Genomic DNA, 18,543 nt, shown 5'->3' with positions numbered 1-18,543 from the left:
CAAAAACAAAAAGATGTAAGTTATATAATACCAATGTTGACTAGATAATAGTAATCCTAAATCATCATCATCAATCAATCATCTGCGATAATTATTGACATGTTTAATGCTGGTTTTAAAATCTAAAAACAAAATTTATATATTCTTAATATGATAGTAATTGATTTGAGTGAAGTTAATTTATAATCAATAAACATTTACAGGTTTCTAATAAATCAATTCATAACTTTCAAGATATATTATTATAAAAAAAGGCTAAGTTTTCAATCTAATAGCACATAAAATAACACCAAAAATATTACTCTACATCCCAATAGATTGAAAACAATGGGAACCTTCTCTGGTTACACCTCCGAGGCTTCTAAAATTTGCAAGCCATAACGGATGCTGAGACTAAAGAAGATGAGGGAATTTTACAATTTATAATTCACGTCCCATCTGCTCAGCGCGGTAAAGTTCTAACGAGAATGGTTCCCTTCGTACTCCAATCACAGTAAACATGTAAAACAAAAATGAATAACCGTTTTCAATTTCGTTTGCAACACGAAACTACAGCCGCATTATATTCTATTTCAATCAGAGAGTGCAGCAAGCACCTCTGCCGGTTTCGAAACTTATTAGTCTCTTATCAGTAGGCACATATGCTGCTCTCTCTGACCCAACCAGGACAAACCCCGGCGTGCAGCCACGGATTGCAACGAACGAAATGGCAGGGATGCCCTAGCGGCAACTGCTAGCAAAAGACTAAGTTTTCAATCTAATAGCGGCGCAACAATCGAACGAAATGACAGTATTTGGTGTTATTTTATGTGCTATTAGATTGAAAACTTAGTCTTTTGCTAGCAGTTGCCGCTAGGACATCCCTGTCATTTCGTTCGTTGCAATCCGTGGCTGCACGCCGGGGTTTATCCTGGTTGGGTCAGAGAGAGCAGCATATGTGCCTCCTGATGAGAGACTAATTAGTTTCGAAACCGGCAGAGTTGCTTGCTGCACTCTCTGATTAAACTAGAATATAATGCGGCTATAGTTTCGCGTTGCAACGAAATTGAAAATGGTTATTCATTATTGATATATTATTATATTCTTAAAATCAACTAAAATTTTCCAATAATTCTTCTTCTTCTTCTTCTTCTTGTAATAGGACTATGTCCTGTTTCTTCTGTTACAGTCTTTGCTGCGATCCGGAGCTCCAACTCTCGTACCATCGTTTTTTGGGTCTTCCTATGGGTCGCTTGGTGTTGGGCTTCTGCGCCAATAATTCTTGAATGTTCATATTTATTTTTCCAATTAGCCTCATTAGGGGAGTGCAATTAGAACGAAAACATGCAATGTTTAGGAAAAATTCAAACAAGCTTATATTTTTCTAAAACTTTTTTGTTAGTTTATATACATGTTAAAATAAAAAGTTCTACTCGCAGATTTGGCCGCTAATTGTTTATTAATTGTTTAAACAATAACAATGGCTTTGTATAAATAATTTTAAAAATATCGTTAAATTCATCATTTTACTTTGATCAAATATGTTTCTATTTTGTTTTTGATTATGCTGAATCCGAATATGGAATTGCAATTTGAAAATTCTTATACAGAAGCTCTTATACAGTATGTCTGCGTAGCTAGGAACCACATGGAAAAAATTTTTATTATCAATTTTACGAAAAAAAGTTATTCTTCATAAAATGATCTGGATAGTCAAAAATCTAAAACTCAACCATCAGATATCAAGTTTTATTAATTTTATACGAGTTATGTCAAAAATACGAATTTCGTTAAAGAGTAAAGTACCTTTATATTCCAGAATATCAAAAAATGCTATTATGAAAAGTTGTTTGAAATTAAAAACTATGTTTAAATATACAATTACATCATTCTAATTGAAAAGAATTTATTTTTTCAATTTTTTCTCAAATTACGGATACTCATCATCATTTTATTACAATTATGATAACTATTTTATTATCACTTTTACAAAAAAAGTTAATATTCATAAAATACTCTCCCTGGTATAAAATCTAAGATACAACCATCAGATATCAAACTTTTTCAATTTTATACGAGGTATGTAAAAAATATGAATTTTTCTTAAGAGTTCAGTGCCTTTATTATTCACAATATTTTAATTAGAAGGATGTAATTGAAAACTATAACAAATTTTTTAATTCCAAACAATTTTTCTTAATAACAATTTTCGATATTCTGAAATGTAACGGTACTTTACTCTTGAGTGAAATTCATATTTTTTACATACCTCGTATAAAATTAATTAAATTTGATATTTGATGATTGCATCTTAGATTATATACGATGCAGAGTATTTTATAAAAAATAACTTTTTTTTCGTAAAACTGATAATAAAAAAGTTATCAATAGGTTCCAAGTTACGCAGACATACTGTATAAGAGTTAAAAAAAAATTTTTGCTGAACATTTAATATTGTTGAACCTTATTATTAAATGTATTTTAGGTGAGTTTTACAGAAAAAAGTTTTGATAACTTTGTATAAACATTTTTTTAGCTGGTAATTTTCGGTTTTTGTATTACATTTTTGTTATCTTTCTTAAGTTTCTCAAAAAGAAATAGTCTATTTCATTTCTAAAGTAAAATAATTTAGTGCATTTTAAATATTGCATCCTAAGCTTTAAAAAGCACTTATAAAACTGTAATAGATCTGTTCAAATTTGAGTAATGCCGTCTTAAATTGGAGGTAATTCTATAAAACTACGAAGATTTTAAAAATTACATTTTTTGAGACGTCATATCATTTGAATTAAATTTTTAAGATCTTTTTTAATGAAACATCATTTAGTAAGATGCTTGAAAGGTAAGTTGTGCAAAATTGAGGGTTTATAAGAAAAATTGTATTAGTTACACATTTTTAAATCATTTTTAAACAAAATTCATGTATGGCTAATTTCCGCCCCCACCGTACTTATGCCCATACATTTTATTTCTTTTTATTATAACCGTAAGATAGCTTAATTATTATTCTTTCATGTTCAATTTGTAAAATTTCATTTGATCCATTAGTTAAAGAATTACATTAAAATAACTCAACCGTGCACTTCTCCGTACGCTAGTTTACAGTGCGCCAATGTTTGTGAGAAGGGTGACAGCGTTATAAATAAAAAATTATAGAAGATACAGATTTAATTTTAGAAAATTCTTTATGTAAGTTTTTTTTTTGTAAAATGTTCTGAATTTTTCAATGGTCGAGTACACTTCTCGAGTAGAACTTTTTGATATGTTGTTTATTAAACATTTCTTAATGAAATTACAAAAAGTGCTATCTTGTTTGATTTTTTCCGAAGTGAAAATCTATATGCACTCCCCTACATCGTTTATGAGATTTTCAAGCAGTTCCTAGAGAATACGAACAAGAAGGAAGGGACAATCTTTACAGAACAGTAGTAAAGGGAATGCACAAAGCGACAAAAGAAACTGTAGGTAGGTATCACAACTAAAAAGTGAGAAGTTAGAAATTGCTGATAAATTGATCAACTAGAAGAAATGAATAACCATAAACAGGGAGTATACCATAAATGGCTAAATGACAGAGAAAACGAAAATAAAAGACTGAATAGCAGCAAGCACGTGCCAAATTCAAAACCAAAGTAATAGAGGCCATAAATCAAAAACGGTAAGACAAATGACAGAAGCTTGACATGTACATCGAATGGTGAACATCTTATGAAGCCTGGAGATTTATGGAGAATGTAAGAAAGAACAAAAGAGAAGCAACTGTGATAAACCCTATAACAACAACGAAATGGGAAGAGCAATATAAAACACTATTTGCAGAATACACTGATCACACAAAATAATCACAGTCACAGGATAGAAAATCAATATAAACGAGGAACAGACCAAAAAAAGCAATATCCGTAATAAAAACGGAGAACCGATACCTCATTTGTCGGAAAAAGACTGGATAACATCTATCTATACAAGAAAGATTGTAAACAAGAGCCAAATAACTACAGAGGTATTAACGAAACTGGCACCCTAAGTCGACGGTACGAAAGAATTTTAAAAGGCCTCATTATGTGAAGAGTATCATACGAGTCAGAAGGAAAAACGTGAACGGTAGCTCAGCGGCATGATACTGGCTTCATAATCCAGAGCGCACGAGTTCGGTTCTCGACAACAACGATCTATAATCTATTTTCATTTTCTAAAAATGATACGGAGGATACCTACGTTAATCTGTTGGTCCTTCTGGGCTAGTGTACATCCATACTAGTTACTTAAAATAAGGTTAAAATTGCAATTGATGCCGAAACATTCCGAGAAGATCTCCCCGGCAAAAATGCCATACGATATTATTATTGTAATATATTGTACGCTGAGCAGATGGAACGTGAATTGTAAATTGTAGAATTCCCTGATCTTCCTTAGTCTCAGCATCCGTATGGCTTGCATATTGTAGAAGCATCGGAGGTGTAACCAGAGAAGGTTCCCATTGTTTTCATTCTGGTGGGGTGTAGAATAGCATTATGTTGTTTTATATGCCATTAGAGTGAAAACTTAGACTTGATATTATTATTATTAGAGGAACAAAGCGGATTTAGGGCAGGTAGATCCACAATTAATAGACAACACATTCTGTATAACCCAATACAAATTAAAGCAATTAGCTGTAAGGAATGCTTAAGAAATGAAAAAGTACCAGAAAATATCATTTCAAAAATACCTACTAAAATGCAGGTTGTTACATTTAAGAAAACTCAGAAAATACTCATTCCGAGTTTCGACCAACCCTGTATATACCAAAATTAAACATTTCGCAATATTAATAATTTTTAAATAGTAGACTATAAATCATTTGAGCATAAATAGATTTTTTGATGTAAGGTCACTACAACTCTACAGGGGGTGGATATTGCTACGAAATTAATGAAAAATCGTAGTTAATTTTTAAATTACCTCGTATAACATTGCAAAACCTTATATTTCAAGAAAATAAAATATCGAGGAGAATCCAAAAATGGAAAAAATATATAGGGTATTACATTTGGAAAAAATATACGTTTGTTTCACCCTGTCAATAAGGGTGGCCCTGTATATTTTAAAATATTTTATAATATAATCTATGCCATAACTTTTATCTAAATAATTTTTTTTCGTATCTCTTACGACAAACGAGTAGTTGGACTTCCCCTCATACCTACTAATGTCGCACCCTGTATAGGTTTCTGGAGTTTTTTTTGTAATGGAAGAGATTGACGAATAACGATTAGTTGTATGTAATTATTACATTTTCGATAAAAACTATTCAGGTTTTCTGCTGGTTAGAGTTTTAAATACATACTTATTTTATATAACGAGGAGCAAAATTATGGAATAAATTCATTTTCTCGAGAATGGGAGATTTTGTAGAGAACTCCCGAAACAGGTAGATTTTTATTTTTAAATTATGAGTTTTTGACATATAAGTATATCATACTAGTGACGTCATCCATCTGGACGTGATGACGAAATCGATGATTTTTTTAAAGAGGAAGAGGGGTCGTATGATAGTTAATTTGAAAGGTTAAACAATTCTCTTTTTAGTAGTATAAACATTACCATGATTATTTATACAGAGTGGCCAAAAAAATAATTTTTAATTAAATTAATTCACACAAAAAAGGATATATTATGTATAGTAATTTATTTAATTTAAAATACATTTTACTGCTGTCATGAAACAGGAAAACATATTTATATGACAAATAAACGTTGATTTTCGCTTAAATTAAATGTTCAAACTGCCAAGAGGCAGGTGGGTGGCAGCATGAACATTGAATTTAAGGGGAAAGGCGCAAAATGTCGCCTGTCAAAATTTTCAATGTGTTTTAAATGGGCTAGCACACGACCTTTCAAAAGGGCTAGCACATTACCCCTATTCTCATTAAAAAATCATCGATTACGTCATCACGCCCAGATGGATGAAGTCACACATAATATGCCAAAAAATAATAATTTAAAAATAAAAATCGATCTGTTTCGGGATTTCTCTCCAAAATCACCCATTCTCGAAAAAATGAATTTATTCCATAATTTTGGCCCTCTCTGTATATACTTATTTATTATGTACTTAAAAGCAGAAATTATTGCATTACTTAATATTACTTTAATTAAAATTTATATTTAATTTTAAATATACAGAAATTCCAACAATAAATGACGAACACAATGTACCATAATCACGGGATTGTTTTCATAAACAGATTTAATGATAGCAATCAAATTTGTATCAAAAGTTTAAAAATATCTCTTAACTACCATAATTTACTCCAAAATACTTTTAATTATTTTCTAATTTATTTGTTTTTATGTGCCATTCGATTTCATTCATTTTTATTTCACGGGTTTTTCAAATAAACACGGACAAACAGTAAAAATTTAGAACAACTTTATTCATTTCTTGCTTAAATACCAAAAAAATAAGCAAGATATATTTCTAAACAGTTTGAATGGTATAAATTACGTTGATGAATTTCAAGTACGATTGGAGTACGAAGGGAACCATTCTCGTTGGAACTTTACCGCGCTGAGCAGAAGGGACGTGAATTATAAATTGTAAAATTTCCTCATCTTCTTTAGTCTCAGCATCCGTTATGGCTTGCAAATTTTAGAAGCCTCGGAGGTGTAACCAGACAAGGTTCCATTGTTTTCGATCTGGTGGGATGTAGAGAAATATTTTAAGTATTGTTGAAGTTATACTTCTTTAGTCACGAGGGTGAATTTTTACATTCCCTGGCGCATGCGCACACCGACAGTATGGTATTAATCGCTACATCTTTTAAGTTATGTAGCGCAAATAAAGTGTGCGTGAAAAGAATATATTATTAGTGTTTTTAGTAAATATATTTATTATAATTTTTATGTCTGTGGATTTGTCTTCCTCCTTATAAGTATTATTGAAAATGTTTATTTTCAATTAATGTATCTGTCACCGTGATTGTAATTATGTCCGAAAAATGATTGACTGAATACAAAAGCGGTGGTAGCTGATCGGTAGAGCATTCGCCTAGGGATCGAGAGGTTCCCTGTTCCCTGTCATATCTTTTTTTTTTAATTTTGGTTTGTTCTTTCTGAAATTAGTTTAATATTTAAATACAATACAAAAAAACTGTTTAAATTAGATATTCTCTTTCTCATGAGCATCTTTCAGTGCGTCACAGTTTTTCGATTTCTTTCTAACGCATTAAATTGTATGTGATAGAAAAAAAGGCACGTCTGTGATTAGAGACATTTATAACATTTACTCTAGTTGTCGATAGATGGCGCTATAATCGAAAAAAAAAATATTTACGAATTATATAATATATCTACGAATGTAATCTGTACAATTTATAAGACTATACAAATCAAAGAAAATACCATTATATAAATGCAATAAACACAATTGATTTGTTTTTATGCCAAATTGCAAATAAAATGTGACAACTGTCAGATTTAACTAAAATGTCATGTTAGAATAAATAATGTTATAAGTGTGTATTATCACGGACTTACCCTTTTTTCTATCGTTTGTGAAGCACTGAAAAATGCTCATGAAAAGGACTTTAGGTATATTTATTTCGTTGAAACCATAATATGAAGTTACATTATATTATAATAGAAGTATAACTTCTTACGTGCGTACAAAGTACACACACATTCTTTTTTTATGTGCTATTAGATTGAAAGCTGTCTTTTTCAATTTTTAAATTGCCAATTTGTGTAAATTTTTATTCTTTACACGCATATGATAATTTGAAATTTGTATGCAGAGTGGGCCAAACATCTGGAAACACATAATTATCTCTTAAATGGATGGTCGGAATTATACAAAAACAGGAATGCACTTGTTTTTCAATAGGAACATTTTTTGAAATTAGTTACTTTGGGAAAAGAACTGCCAACAAATCAACACTTACACAGGAGGTAGAAGAAGCACAGAGTGTTGAAGATTAATTAAAAATATGAGAAATAATAAGAAAAAAGACGTTATATCATCAATAACAACGGAAAAATGGGAAGAATATTTAAAAAAATTACTAACAGAACAAAACCCAGAATTTGCTAACATGGACGATAGCACGATAGGTATACATATAAATTCATCACCATTACAAGTAAATAAATCAGAGATGGAAGAAATAACCGAATCCCTGAAAAATGGAAAATCCCCTGGTGCTGGTGACATCCCTGCAGAATTAGTAAAAGCCGGTACAGACAAACTCCAGGAACATCTAAGAAAACTCTTCCAAGACTGCTTAAATGGTGCCGAATTACCAAAGGAATGGAAATTATCTATCATGTCAACCATCCACAAAAAGGGCAGCAAGGATCAGTGTGAAAATTACAGAGGAATTGCTCTAAACAGCACAATAAGTAGGATGTATGGGAAACTTATTAAGAACAAAATACAAAATGACTATAGAGATTACGAAGCAGAGGAGCAAGCTGGCTTTAGAGCTGGGCGGTCCACAGTAGACCACCTGTACTCTATTAGGCAAGTTATTGAGAGAAAAACAGCCGTCAATAAAGAAGTTCAACTGGTGTATGTAGAATTACAAAAAGCATATGACAGTGTACCCCTCGGCAAACAGCAAACCAACAATAAACAAGGTCTTATCAAAGCAGTCCAAAGTCTGTATAATGGAACGACCGCAAAAATTAAAACTGGATCGAGAATGTCTGAGGGATTTAAGATCACGAAAGAGTTGAAGCAGGGTTGCTGTATTTCGTCTATCTCTTCTATCGAATCTCTCTCAATAACGAGACAGCAATATACACTTTATGTTTCGCTGATGATCAAATTCTGATTGCTCAGGATCATGACGACTTGAGCTATATGATGCGGAAGCTAATAGAAGAATATAACAAATGGGGTAACGAAGTCAACATTAAGAAAACTGAAGCCATGTGTATTGGATGGACAAATCAGTCCATTACATTATACGATGGGGAAGAAATTAAACACTGTGGTGAATACAAGTACCTGGGCATGAACAAAAATCAAGATGGAACACTTGATGTTGCTATAAAAGACAGAAACATACAGGGTAGAAAAGCCATATCCATGATGAACGGCAATATGTGGAATCAATCAATATCTCAAGCGAACAAACAGCTCATATACAATACTATACTTAAAAGTATAATCACATGTTATGGCAGTGAAGTTTGGACACTGAAACAAAAATCAAAGAAAAGGCAAATCAAGAAGAGATCGGATATCAAATGAGAGAATACAAGAAATGATGGGAGTCACACATTTTGGGAGTCATTTTGATTTTAAAAATAATTGTTTTTATACTTTTTTTATAGTGTGTCCTATAAATAATAAAAACCTGGTATTATAAAAAGTTGTTTTTTATAAAAGTGTAATTATTTTATGAATATTGTTTTCTTCCCTACATGCTGGAATACATGTAGAAGAAATAGAGAGATAGAGTCCAGGGCGCATCTGTTTTGAGATGGACGTTGAGAGGTGACTCATATTTTTTTTCAGAAATTGCTTGGAATTAACTTATATAATAATTGAGTTATCCTTCCACTCAAAAAGGTCCGGAACATTGTTTAAATAATCAAAATGTCAAAAAATGAAGGAAAAATTCGATTTTTTTCTTCGTTTTTTGATAATAACTTTAAAAGTATTCACTTCCGAGAAAAGTTGCACTAACATAAAAGTTGGGAAATTAAATTTCCTACAATATACAATTAGTTAAAAATTTTTAAAAATTGTCACCCTTGTTGCAAAATAGTAATAATTGCGAAAAAAACATAAAAAGAACAAGTATTCGCATTTTACGTTTTTCAACCATTTATGTTAAACATAGGCTCTTCATATTTTACCCAGAAAAACATTATAATATAGTAAAACAACACTGAAAATTTCATTAAGATCGGTTTAATAGGTTTTGCAAAATAAATTTTGCAATCCAGCTTTCGCAAAAAAATTAATTTTTTCAAAATGTTGCAGGATTGAAAATAAAACAGATAGCAAGTTGAATTTTTTTATGTATAGAAGAATACTGTACCTTTTATTCGTAATTTGCAAAATTAAAATCGGTTAACCACCACGGCGTCAGGAATTTTTTTAAATAAACAATAATTTTTGGTGCTACACGCAGGACAGCTGTGTTCGATTCACACAAATTGATTTCCACCAAAATTTCTTCCAATCTTTATCTAATGTATTATTTTTTCACTCCATATTTTGTTGTATTTTAATATTTTAATTCCACAAAAATCAAACCAATTTGATTATTGTTTGTGAAATATTGTTTAAACAATTACATATGTTTAAAAATAATAAACTTTTATTCTCTAAGTTAAAATATATGAACAAAGAAAGTTTTTGCTAAAAAAGTGTTATTTCAAAGGACATTTTTATTTTGCAATTAACAGATTTATTTATTTATATCGAAATGTACTAAAAATTAAAATTTATCAATCATTATCAAGGTCATTGGATTGCCCAATCAGAGCAAACGTATCCGCTGTCCTGCGCGTAGCACCAAAAATTAATGTTTATTTAAAAAATTCCTGACGTCGTGGTAGTTAACTGATTTTGATTTTGCGAATTGAAAATGAAAGATACAGTATTTTTCTATACGGAAAAAAATTCAACTTGCTGTCTGCTTTATTTTCAGTCCTGCAACATTTTGAAAAATTGAATTTTTTTTGCGAAAGCTTGATTGCAAAATTTATTTTGCAAAATCTGTTCAACCGATCTTAACGAAATTTACAGTATTATTTTACTATATCATAAAGTTTTTCTGGGTGAAATATAAAGGTCCTAAGTATAGCATAAATGGTTGAAAAACGTTAAATTCGAATACTTGTTTTTTTATGTTTTTTTCGCAATTATTGCTATTTTGCAACAAGAGTGACAATTTTTAAAATTTTTAACTAATCCTATATTGTAGGAAATTTAATTACGCAACTTTTTGAATACTTTTAAAATTATAATCAAAAAACGAAGAGAAAAATCGATTTTTTCCTTAATTTTTTGACATTTTGATTATTTAAACAATGTTCCGGACCTTTTAGAGTGGGAGGATCAGGGCCGCCGCTAAGGTGTTGGCCGCCCGTGTGCAACTTAATATTTGCCGCCCCCCTTCCAATACTTTAGAATTATGTACATACTAGTATTTAAAAAAATGTGCAGAAGATCCATAGCAATAATAATTTGTAAATAGAAAATTCTTCAACATTTAGACTAATATCCATGATCCAACGTCCATTATGTGTATATCGTAATATCTTAATGTAAACGTCAAAATGTGAATATCCTAAGATCCTAATGAAAACGAACATTTCGGGCTTTCGTTCCAGAAAACTGTTTGACAATGTCTTTAATATCCAATGTCGCACACACTTTGCTAAAGCAGAAAGTCTATATTGCTTCATTAAGGATCGCAATTAGTTTTTAGTTTGCTATCTAACAGTTTTAATTTTGTTGCCATCTAACATTCTTCATGTAGAGACAAATCCACCTGTTTAGCAATCCATGTGATAAGGAAGTCACTCAGTGCCTAAGGGCCTACTTTTTGTAAATGTTATCCATCGTTTGGAATTTTAAGCAACTATGTTAATATAAAAAATTTTAATAAAAACTTTAAAAAGGGGGTAAACCCTGTAGTTGGCTGTATACCTTCAATATAACAACGTGGAATGAAGTAAACACTTCTGTTGTATGTAGGCATATGAATTTATTAAAAAAATCCTTAAAATTTATCCACAAGGCAGTGGAAGTACAAAAAGTTTTCGGTCAAACTGACCATCATCAATGTAAACGTCCAGTGTACAAGTAATTGAAACTAGCCACTTCAATAGGTATAAAAACCTCTAAATTACATCATTATTACATTCTATATTAAAAAGTGGTCGACATGAAGTCGATGTCTTAAAATTTTACAGATCACATGTTAATGATCAGCCAGTTCTAAACACTGATGATGATATTTTAAATATCCAAAACGTTCTGTGATGTAGCTCTTAAAGGGATTTTAATAAATTTTATACCTTTTGTAAAGGACTTTCAATTAGAAAATTTTTCGGTATTAACCTTCGGATGACCAAGCGGGGGAAATTGTGACCCCAGCGTATGTTTTTCTTTAATAAATTCAAAAGTATTTTCAATTTTTAACTCATTATTTTTTTATTTGACTTTAATATCATTCTAGATATCTTCATATTTTGAAATAACAAAAATTCCCTATATTTTACGAATAAAAAATATATTCTGAAGTTGATGTTTAGTAAAATACCGTCTATTATGTGTAATTCCAAGTAGTTTTACGCTAATGATGTATACTTTGCAAAGTAACAATACACTTACTCAACATACACACTACACATGACACTAATACTCATGTTGTGACTGGCTGAATGACATAAAGTCCATGCCATAAAAAGAATTAAAAAAAAACTTCATTTTTTTGTTAATTGTCATTGACCTGGGGTCATCCCCCCCCCTTGGTCATCCGTGTAACAAAAAAAGGTTGGTCATCGGAAGGTTAATAAACAATTAAACGTTGTTGAGATATATGTATATTAAAACACAAGAATCAAAACAATAATATTAGGTTAATGAGTAAATCCATGCCATTTAGCGTTAGATTGGTTCTGTGTGATGTTTCTCATCAAGTGTCTAATAAGTTCTTTTTAAGTTCTTTTTTTCCTTTTGCTGCCTCGTTTTGGATTTTGGACGGATGTCCAGATTGAATTCTACGAGACCCTCAAAACAATTCTTCACGATGTTTTTTCTGGTGATAGGAGTTGGTTGATCCTTAATTTTTCTGCCCTTGAATAGGGGCTGATTATTGACTGATATATGCAAAAATAAAAAAAATCTGATAGATTTTCGATTTGCTCTAGATTATTGTTATGTTAAATAGCACTAGCATTTCCTTCAAATTTGCTTTTGGCCGCCCCTATTGTTGGCCGCCCGTGTGCGATGCACTCTTAGCACACATGATAGCGGCGGCCCTGGGGAGGATAACTTAAATATTATTATATGAGTTATTTTCAAACAATTTCTACAAAAATATATGAGTCACCTCTCAACATCCAAATGTACTAATATTTTTACAGATGCGCCCTGGTCTAATATTGTAATTTTCTATTATCAAATTTTTTTTCGGATTGCATTCAATAATGGTTCGTTTAGTGAAAATTTTCATGGTAACCATCTAGTATGTCTTCTATGAATCTTCATTGATTACCATGAAAAATTGTTTTATGTATTAGATGTCTCATAAAAAATGGATTTTATGAAACTAATAAATTAAAAAGTAATAAAACAATTTGTTTTTTCTCTCAACTGTATAATGATTGGATTATTTGCCTTTTTGATTAATATCAACAAATTCTCCGGAATAAGTAGAGTCAAAGTTCACGGCGATGGTTTTTGTTTCCGACTTCCTTATAAAATACAATTTTACAATATGTCAGATAGGACATGGAAGTTTACCTTCACTGTTTATTGTTAAACGATCCCATTGTTGTAATATTTTTAATTTAATTATGTAATCTGGTACTGCTGCCAAAAGTTTTTTTATCGATGGTTTGTTTATATGTACATCAGAGTACGAAATAGGAAGGAAAAAGATCTAAGGAAGTAAAAACTCGATTTATGTTGTACGGATTAGAATGATGAAACTTTTCACATTAAATAATATATTGATATGATAAACGTTATTAAAATAAAAATAGAGTATCAGAGATATAACAAAAACTCACAAATAAATAATAATTTTACAAACTTTCATATCCTATATAAGTATTATGAACATGGCGTCACATAATGGATCAGTATTAGTTATATAATTGAGGACTATAGACTCAAAACCTGCTAGATCCATTTTATGAAATTTTTCAGGAGACTAATAAAACATTAAAAATCTAAATTTCTCAAAAATATTCGGCATTTCTTAATCAAAGTGGCATCAATAAATGTCATAAAATGGCGGATTGGAGCCAAAAACTTATTATGCCTGTAGATTAATAGATACTCGAACTTTGAAACTGTGTAAAAAAGGGAAAACGAAAAATTTAGGATTTAGCAGGTTTTGATTCTGATGGGCTCAATTTATAGACTCTAGCGTCGCAAACAAAAATCCTGGGAACTGCCTTAATACGATCGTTGGGGCATTCTTCTTTTATGTATTTCATCTTTTTGACAACATCGTAGTCACATAATTGGGCGGCTGAAAGGCAAAGTGTTCTAAGTCACTTTTTTTGTCATTTTGAGTTATGGTCATATTTGGATTGCCAGCAGCTGATTTCATTTTATGGCAAAGAGACCCAAGTCGTAGTTCGCCTAAAAATCCGCTAGAGCGCAGAAGCTTACTGTGCCTGACTGATGTCAGCTGTATATTCGACCGGCAGAGTGGTCTAAGTCAGACTTAGACCAGTTTGCCTGAAATCGATTTGTTCATTCACTTGTCATACCAGCTGAGGCTTGAAACAGTTGCTTTCTTTTGCCAATTATTGTTGTGTTTATAAAGTTCACGGTGATGGAAGACGATGATACACCTAGTGAGCCTAGCGTTCTTCAGTACTCAGGATCAGATGACTTCCAACCTTCTGATGAATTTAGTTCAGGTAAGAAAATAAATAATTATGAACCTAACCTCAAAACTTGTACCGGGCTGGGCCTAGATCTACACATTACTATACTACATTCGCTCTCGCGAGATTTTTTTTGACACATTCGGAATAGGAAACATACAACACAAAAATTCCTACCTCACACTATTCCACCCGTTCATCATGAGTTCTACCGTAACTTGATCACAGGTGATGATGTTGAGGACATTGGACTTCTGGAAGAGGTGGCTGAACCAGAGCAAGACGAAAACATTGATTAAAAAAAACATTTATCTGATGTAGGCCTATTATGTCTTTTTATACAAGTTGAACTGTAATAAAGTAAGCTACTTTTTATTATTACCAGTTTTTTTATTTTTCATTTTCCCAGATAGCTAAAAGTATCAACTAATGTAAGCCAAAGTGATCTAAGTCACGTTTTACGGTAAAGTGGTCTAAGTCCTGACTTAGACCACTTTTACCCATCTAATTAATTAAAATTGGTATTAAAACTTACTTAAGGTAAAGTGGTCTAAGTCAGTTTTTTGGCTATAGCGTTAAGGAAAAACACGCTAAAAAAACGTTATATGCTTTAAAAAATAAAAGATTATTGTACAAAAGTAACTAAAAAATAATTGTTTAACTAAAGTCAGTCATTACAAAATTATTGCAAAAAATCAAAAACATCAATTATCTCAGAAACAGGTTTGTATGACTTAGACCACTTTGCATTTCAGCCGCCCAATTATCAGTATTAGCTCCAAAGTCCTGATTGGCCCTGATCTCTTTAATGAGTCCTCTACATTCATTCGTGTTTCTTGATTTTCGTTTCGAGAACTGTTTCGCTCTACAGTTTCCAGTTTCAAGTATTTTCCAATCTTTATTTACACGGTCCATGTAAATATCCTATTTATTACCATCCGTTAGTTATTTCCTATATTTTGTTGGTTTCTGACTTTTGTTGGTTTGTAACCAATAATGCGCTTCTCAATCCACGCAATTATCAGATTTACTACATTAGGATCTTTATAAGCTTGGTACAACTGGAAATTGAATCACCAGTCTCTCAGATGCCGCCATTCATATTCATATATTGGAGCACTGCTAGCCAGGAGTCAGTATGAAGGTTTCTCAATGATACCTGAGCAATGATCTGGTCAACCTTATGTAGATCTGGAAATTAGTATTTCAGGGGATTTATGGTCATGGGAACACGATAGAGATTTTTGCTTTTTCTTCGTATCTTCGTGTTTGATACTTTAAGTGCACTGAAAATACAATGAGCAGCAACGTAGGTTGAATGAATGAAAGCTGCATAAAAAACCAGAGCTGTGGGTGAAGACCTAAATCAAAATACCAAATATCGAATTGTGTTCCATACCATACCATACCGAATACAATACCAGACCATATCGAATCACAAAGTTCTGAATTGTGTTCCGAATGTTACCAAAGGTAGGGCCTATGGTGGGTTATATTCGATGGATTTTTCTATAATCCCTTTTATGCAGTGGAGGTGGTCGTTAGTGCCAAAGATTTTCCTAAAACCTGTCTGTTTCCTAGTTTGGTAAATATATAATTTTGTTTCTAGTCTATTCGTTATTATTCTTGCGAATAACTTGTAGATGTGGTTTAAGAGGCTCATGGGTCGGTAATTCTCGAGGTCTGTTGAAGGTATATTTCACACGATTTTATACAGAGTGTTCCAAAGAAAATTTTACCCCCGCCCCAGTAACTCGGAAACCAAGAGTTTTTTCAGAATTAAAAAAACATGTCAATTTGTATTGAGATTCATGCAAAATTCGTCCCCTTTTCCTGCCCCGCATCAGCCATCCAGTTTTTTTTTAAATAGCAAGTGTAGTCTAGTGGTATATCATTTGAAAGGTATTTGTTTTCTCTACAGGACCCTCTATTTTTTTTTTAATTTGAGGAATAACCTTAAAGATAATTTTGGATTTAACTAATTTATAATAAGTTTGTTAAGTCCAAAATTATCTTCAAACTTATTACATAAATTAAAAAAAAGAGCCTCGTTTAGACAAAAAAAATACCTTTCAAATGATGTGCCACTCGACCACATTTGCCGTTTAAAAAAAAGTGATGGTCGATGCGGGGCAGTAGGGGGTTACATTTGAGGGCATGAATTTTGCATGAAAATTCGTCCCCCTTCCATTAAAAATTTACGTGTTTTTTTTTTAATGTTAAAGAAGCTCTTGGTTTCTGAGTTTCTGAAGGGGTAAAATTTTCGTTGGAACAGACTGTATACGACTTTATATACTCTTAATGTATCTTAAAACCATTAATACAATACTGAGTCAACGGATTTCTTGTAATCAATTATTATTTTTGTAATTTTTAAATGTTATGAGTTTAGATTTTTCTTATTCTTCTAGTACTGACTCCACGACTCCACTAATGAAGGTTGGCTATGACCATTGCAAATTCATCTCTATCTTCTGTTCCGTGTTTTTCAGCAGTGTTTTAGTGTTTTTACACTATTCTATGTTTTTCAGCCAGGATATTTGTCGTCTATCAGGATTCCATTTTCCTTCGATTTTAACCAATGATTTCATAATCAGCTGCAGCAACTCTTACTAATTTCTAAGTCTCTCTCTTTAATCCTGACCCCCGAAGGGACTGTAGTGGTCGACGTGATGTGTATTGTCCGTCTCCAAAGATATCTGTTTCTGGTCAATTCTTTTAACTCATGCATAGGTCTTTTGCATATTCCTGTTATTTGATCAATTCATCTTGTTGGGGATCTTCCTCGTGATCTTCGGCCTTCCACCTTTCCTTGTATAATGAGTCTTTCCATGTTTTCTGTGTTTGCTCTCATAACATGTCCAAAGTATTTTAATTGTTGGAGATGGACTTTACTGGAGAGTCGTTGGCTAACTTTTAGCCCTCTTATAATTGAATTATTTGTCCTATGGTCGGTCCAAGGAATTCGTGGCATTCGTCTCCAACAGAATATTTCAGTTGCGTCTATCTTTCTTCTCTCCGAATTTCTCAGGGTCCAAATTCCACATCCTTAGGTCAGTTTTGGAAATATTAAGCAGTTGATCAACCTCATTTTTAATTTCTTGACAGTCCTTCCATATTGTGGTCATTTTTGTTGTTGCGACTTTGCTAGATCACATCTACGTTTTATTTCTTCCTGCAGTGACCCTGTGTTGGTGATTAATGATCCCAGATATAAGTATGAGCTCACAACCTCAAACCGATCAATTGTGGTTATGTGTGGATGATTGTTATGTAGTATACACACTATCATGATCTTTGTCTTTGATATGTTTAATTGCAGACCAAATATTTGACTTTCGTTTTCAACCAGTCGTATAAGATCAATCAGCTCTGCTTGACTATTTGCAAGAAGGGCTGTGTCATCTGCGAAACGTAGGTTGTTTATTTTATGACCATTTATTGAGATGCCTTTTTCCCATCCTTCAAGTACTCTTCTCATAATATGCTCCCCATATATATTGAATAATTGTGGAGATAGTATACATCCCTGTCGGACACCCCGTTCTGGATGAAATTCGTTTGAAAGTGTGTCAAGCACTTTAACTGATCCAGTAGTGTGTTTGTATAGTTCAGTTATAAGCGAAATAAGTTGTTGTGGTACGCCTTATGATATAATATTGTAAAACTGCATACAAAAAATGCATTCTTAAAGTGCATCTCAAACAGACAATAAAAAATTTCAGAACTCGTCAATTATTGGCGGAAATGAGTTCAATTTTGTCACTCGGGTGGTTTTCGGGGTCGCTGAAAACGAATATGACGTCAAAAGTGATCTCCGGAGTACCTGTTGCCAAGGGTACTTACTGTTTACCTCGTGATTAAAATTAATTAAAAAATTAGTCAAAATTCATTACTCGGGGGGTTTTGGGGGCTGCTAACGACGAATATGACATAGGAAGTGATTTTCGGAGTACTTGGTGCCCAGGGTACCTACTGTTTAGCTCTCTT

This window comes from Diabrotica virgifera, chromosome 3, assembly GCF_917563875.1.
Source record: "Diabrotica virgifera virgifera chromosome 3, PGI_DIABVI_V3a".
NCBI classification, from domain to species: Eukaryota; Metazoa; Arthropoda; class Insecta; order Coleoptera; family Chrysomelidae; genus Diabrotica; species Diabrotica virgifera.
This window is presented reverse-complemented; position numbering follows the sequence as displayed.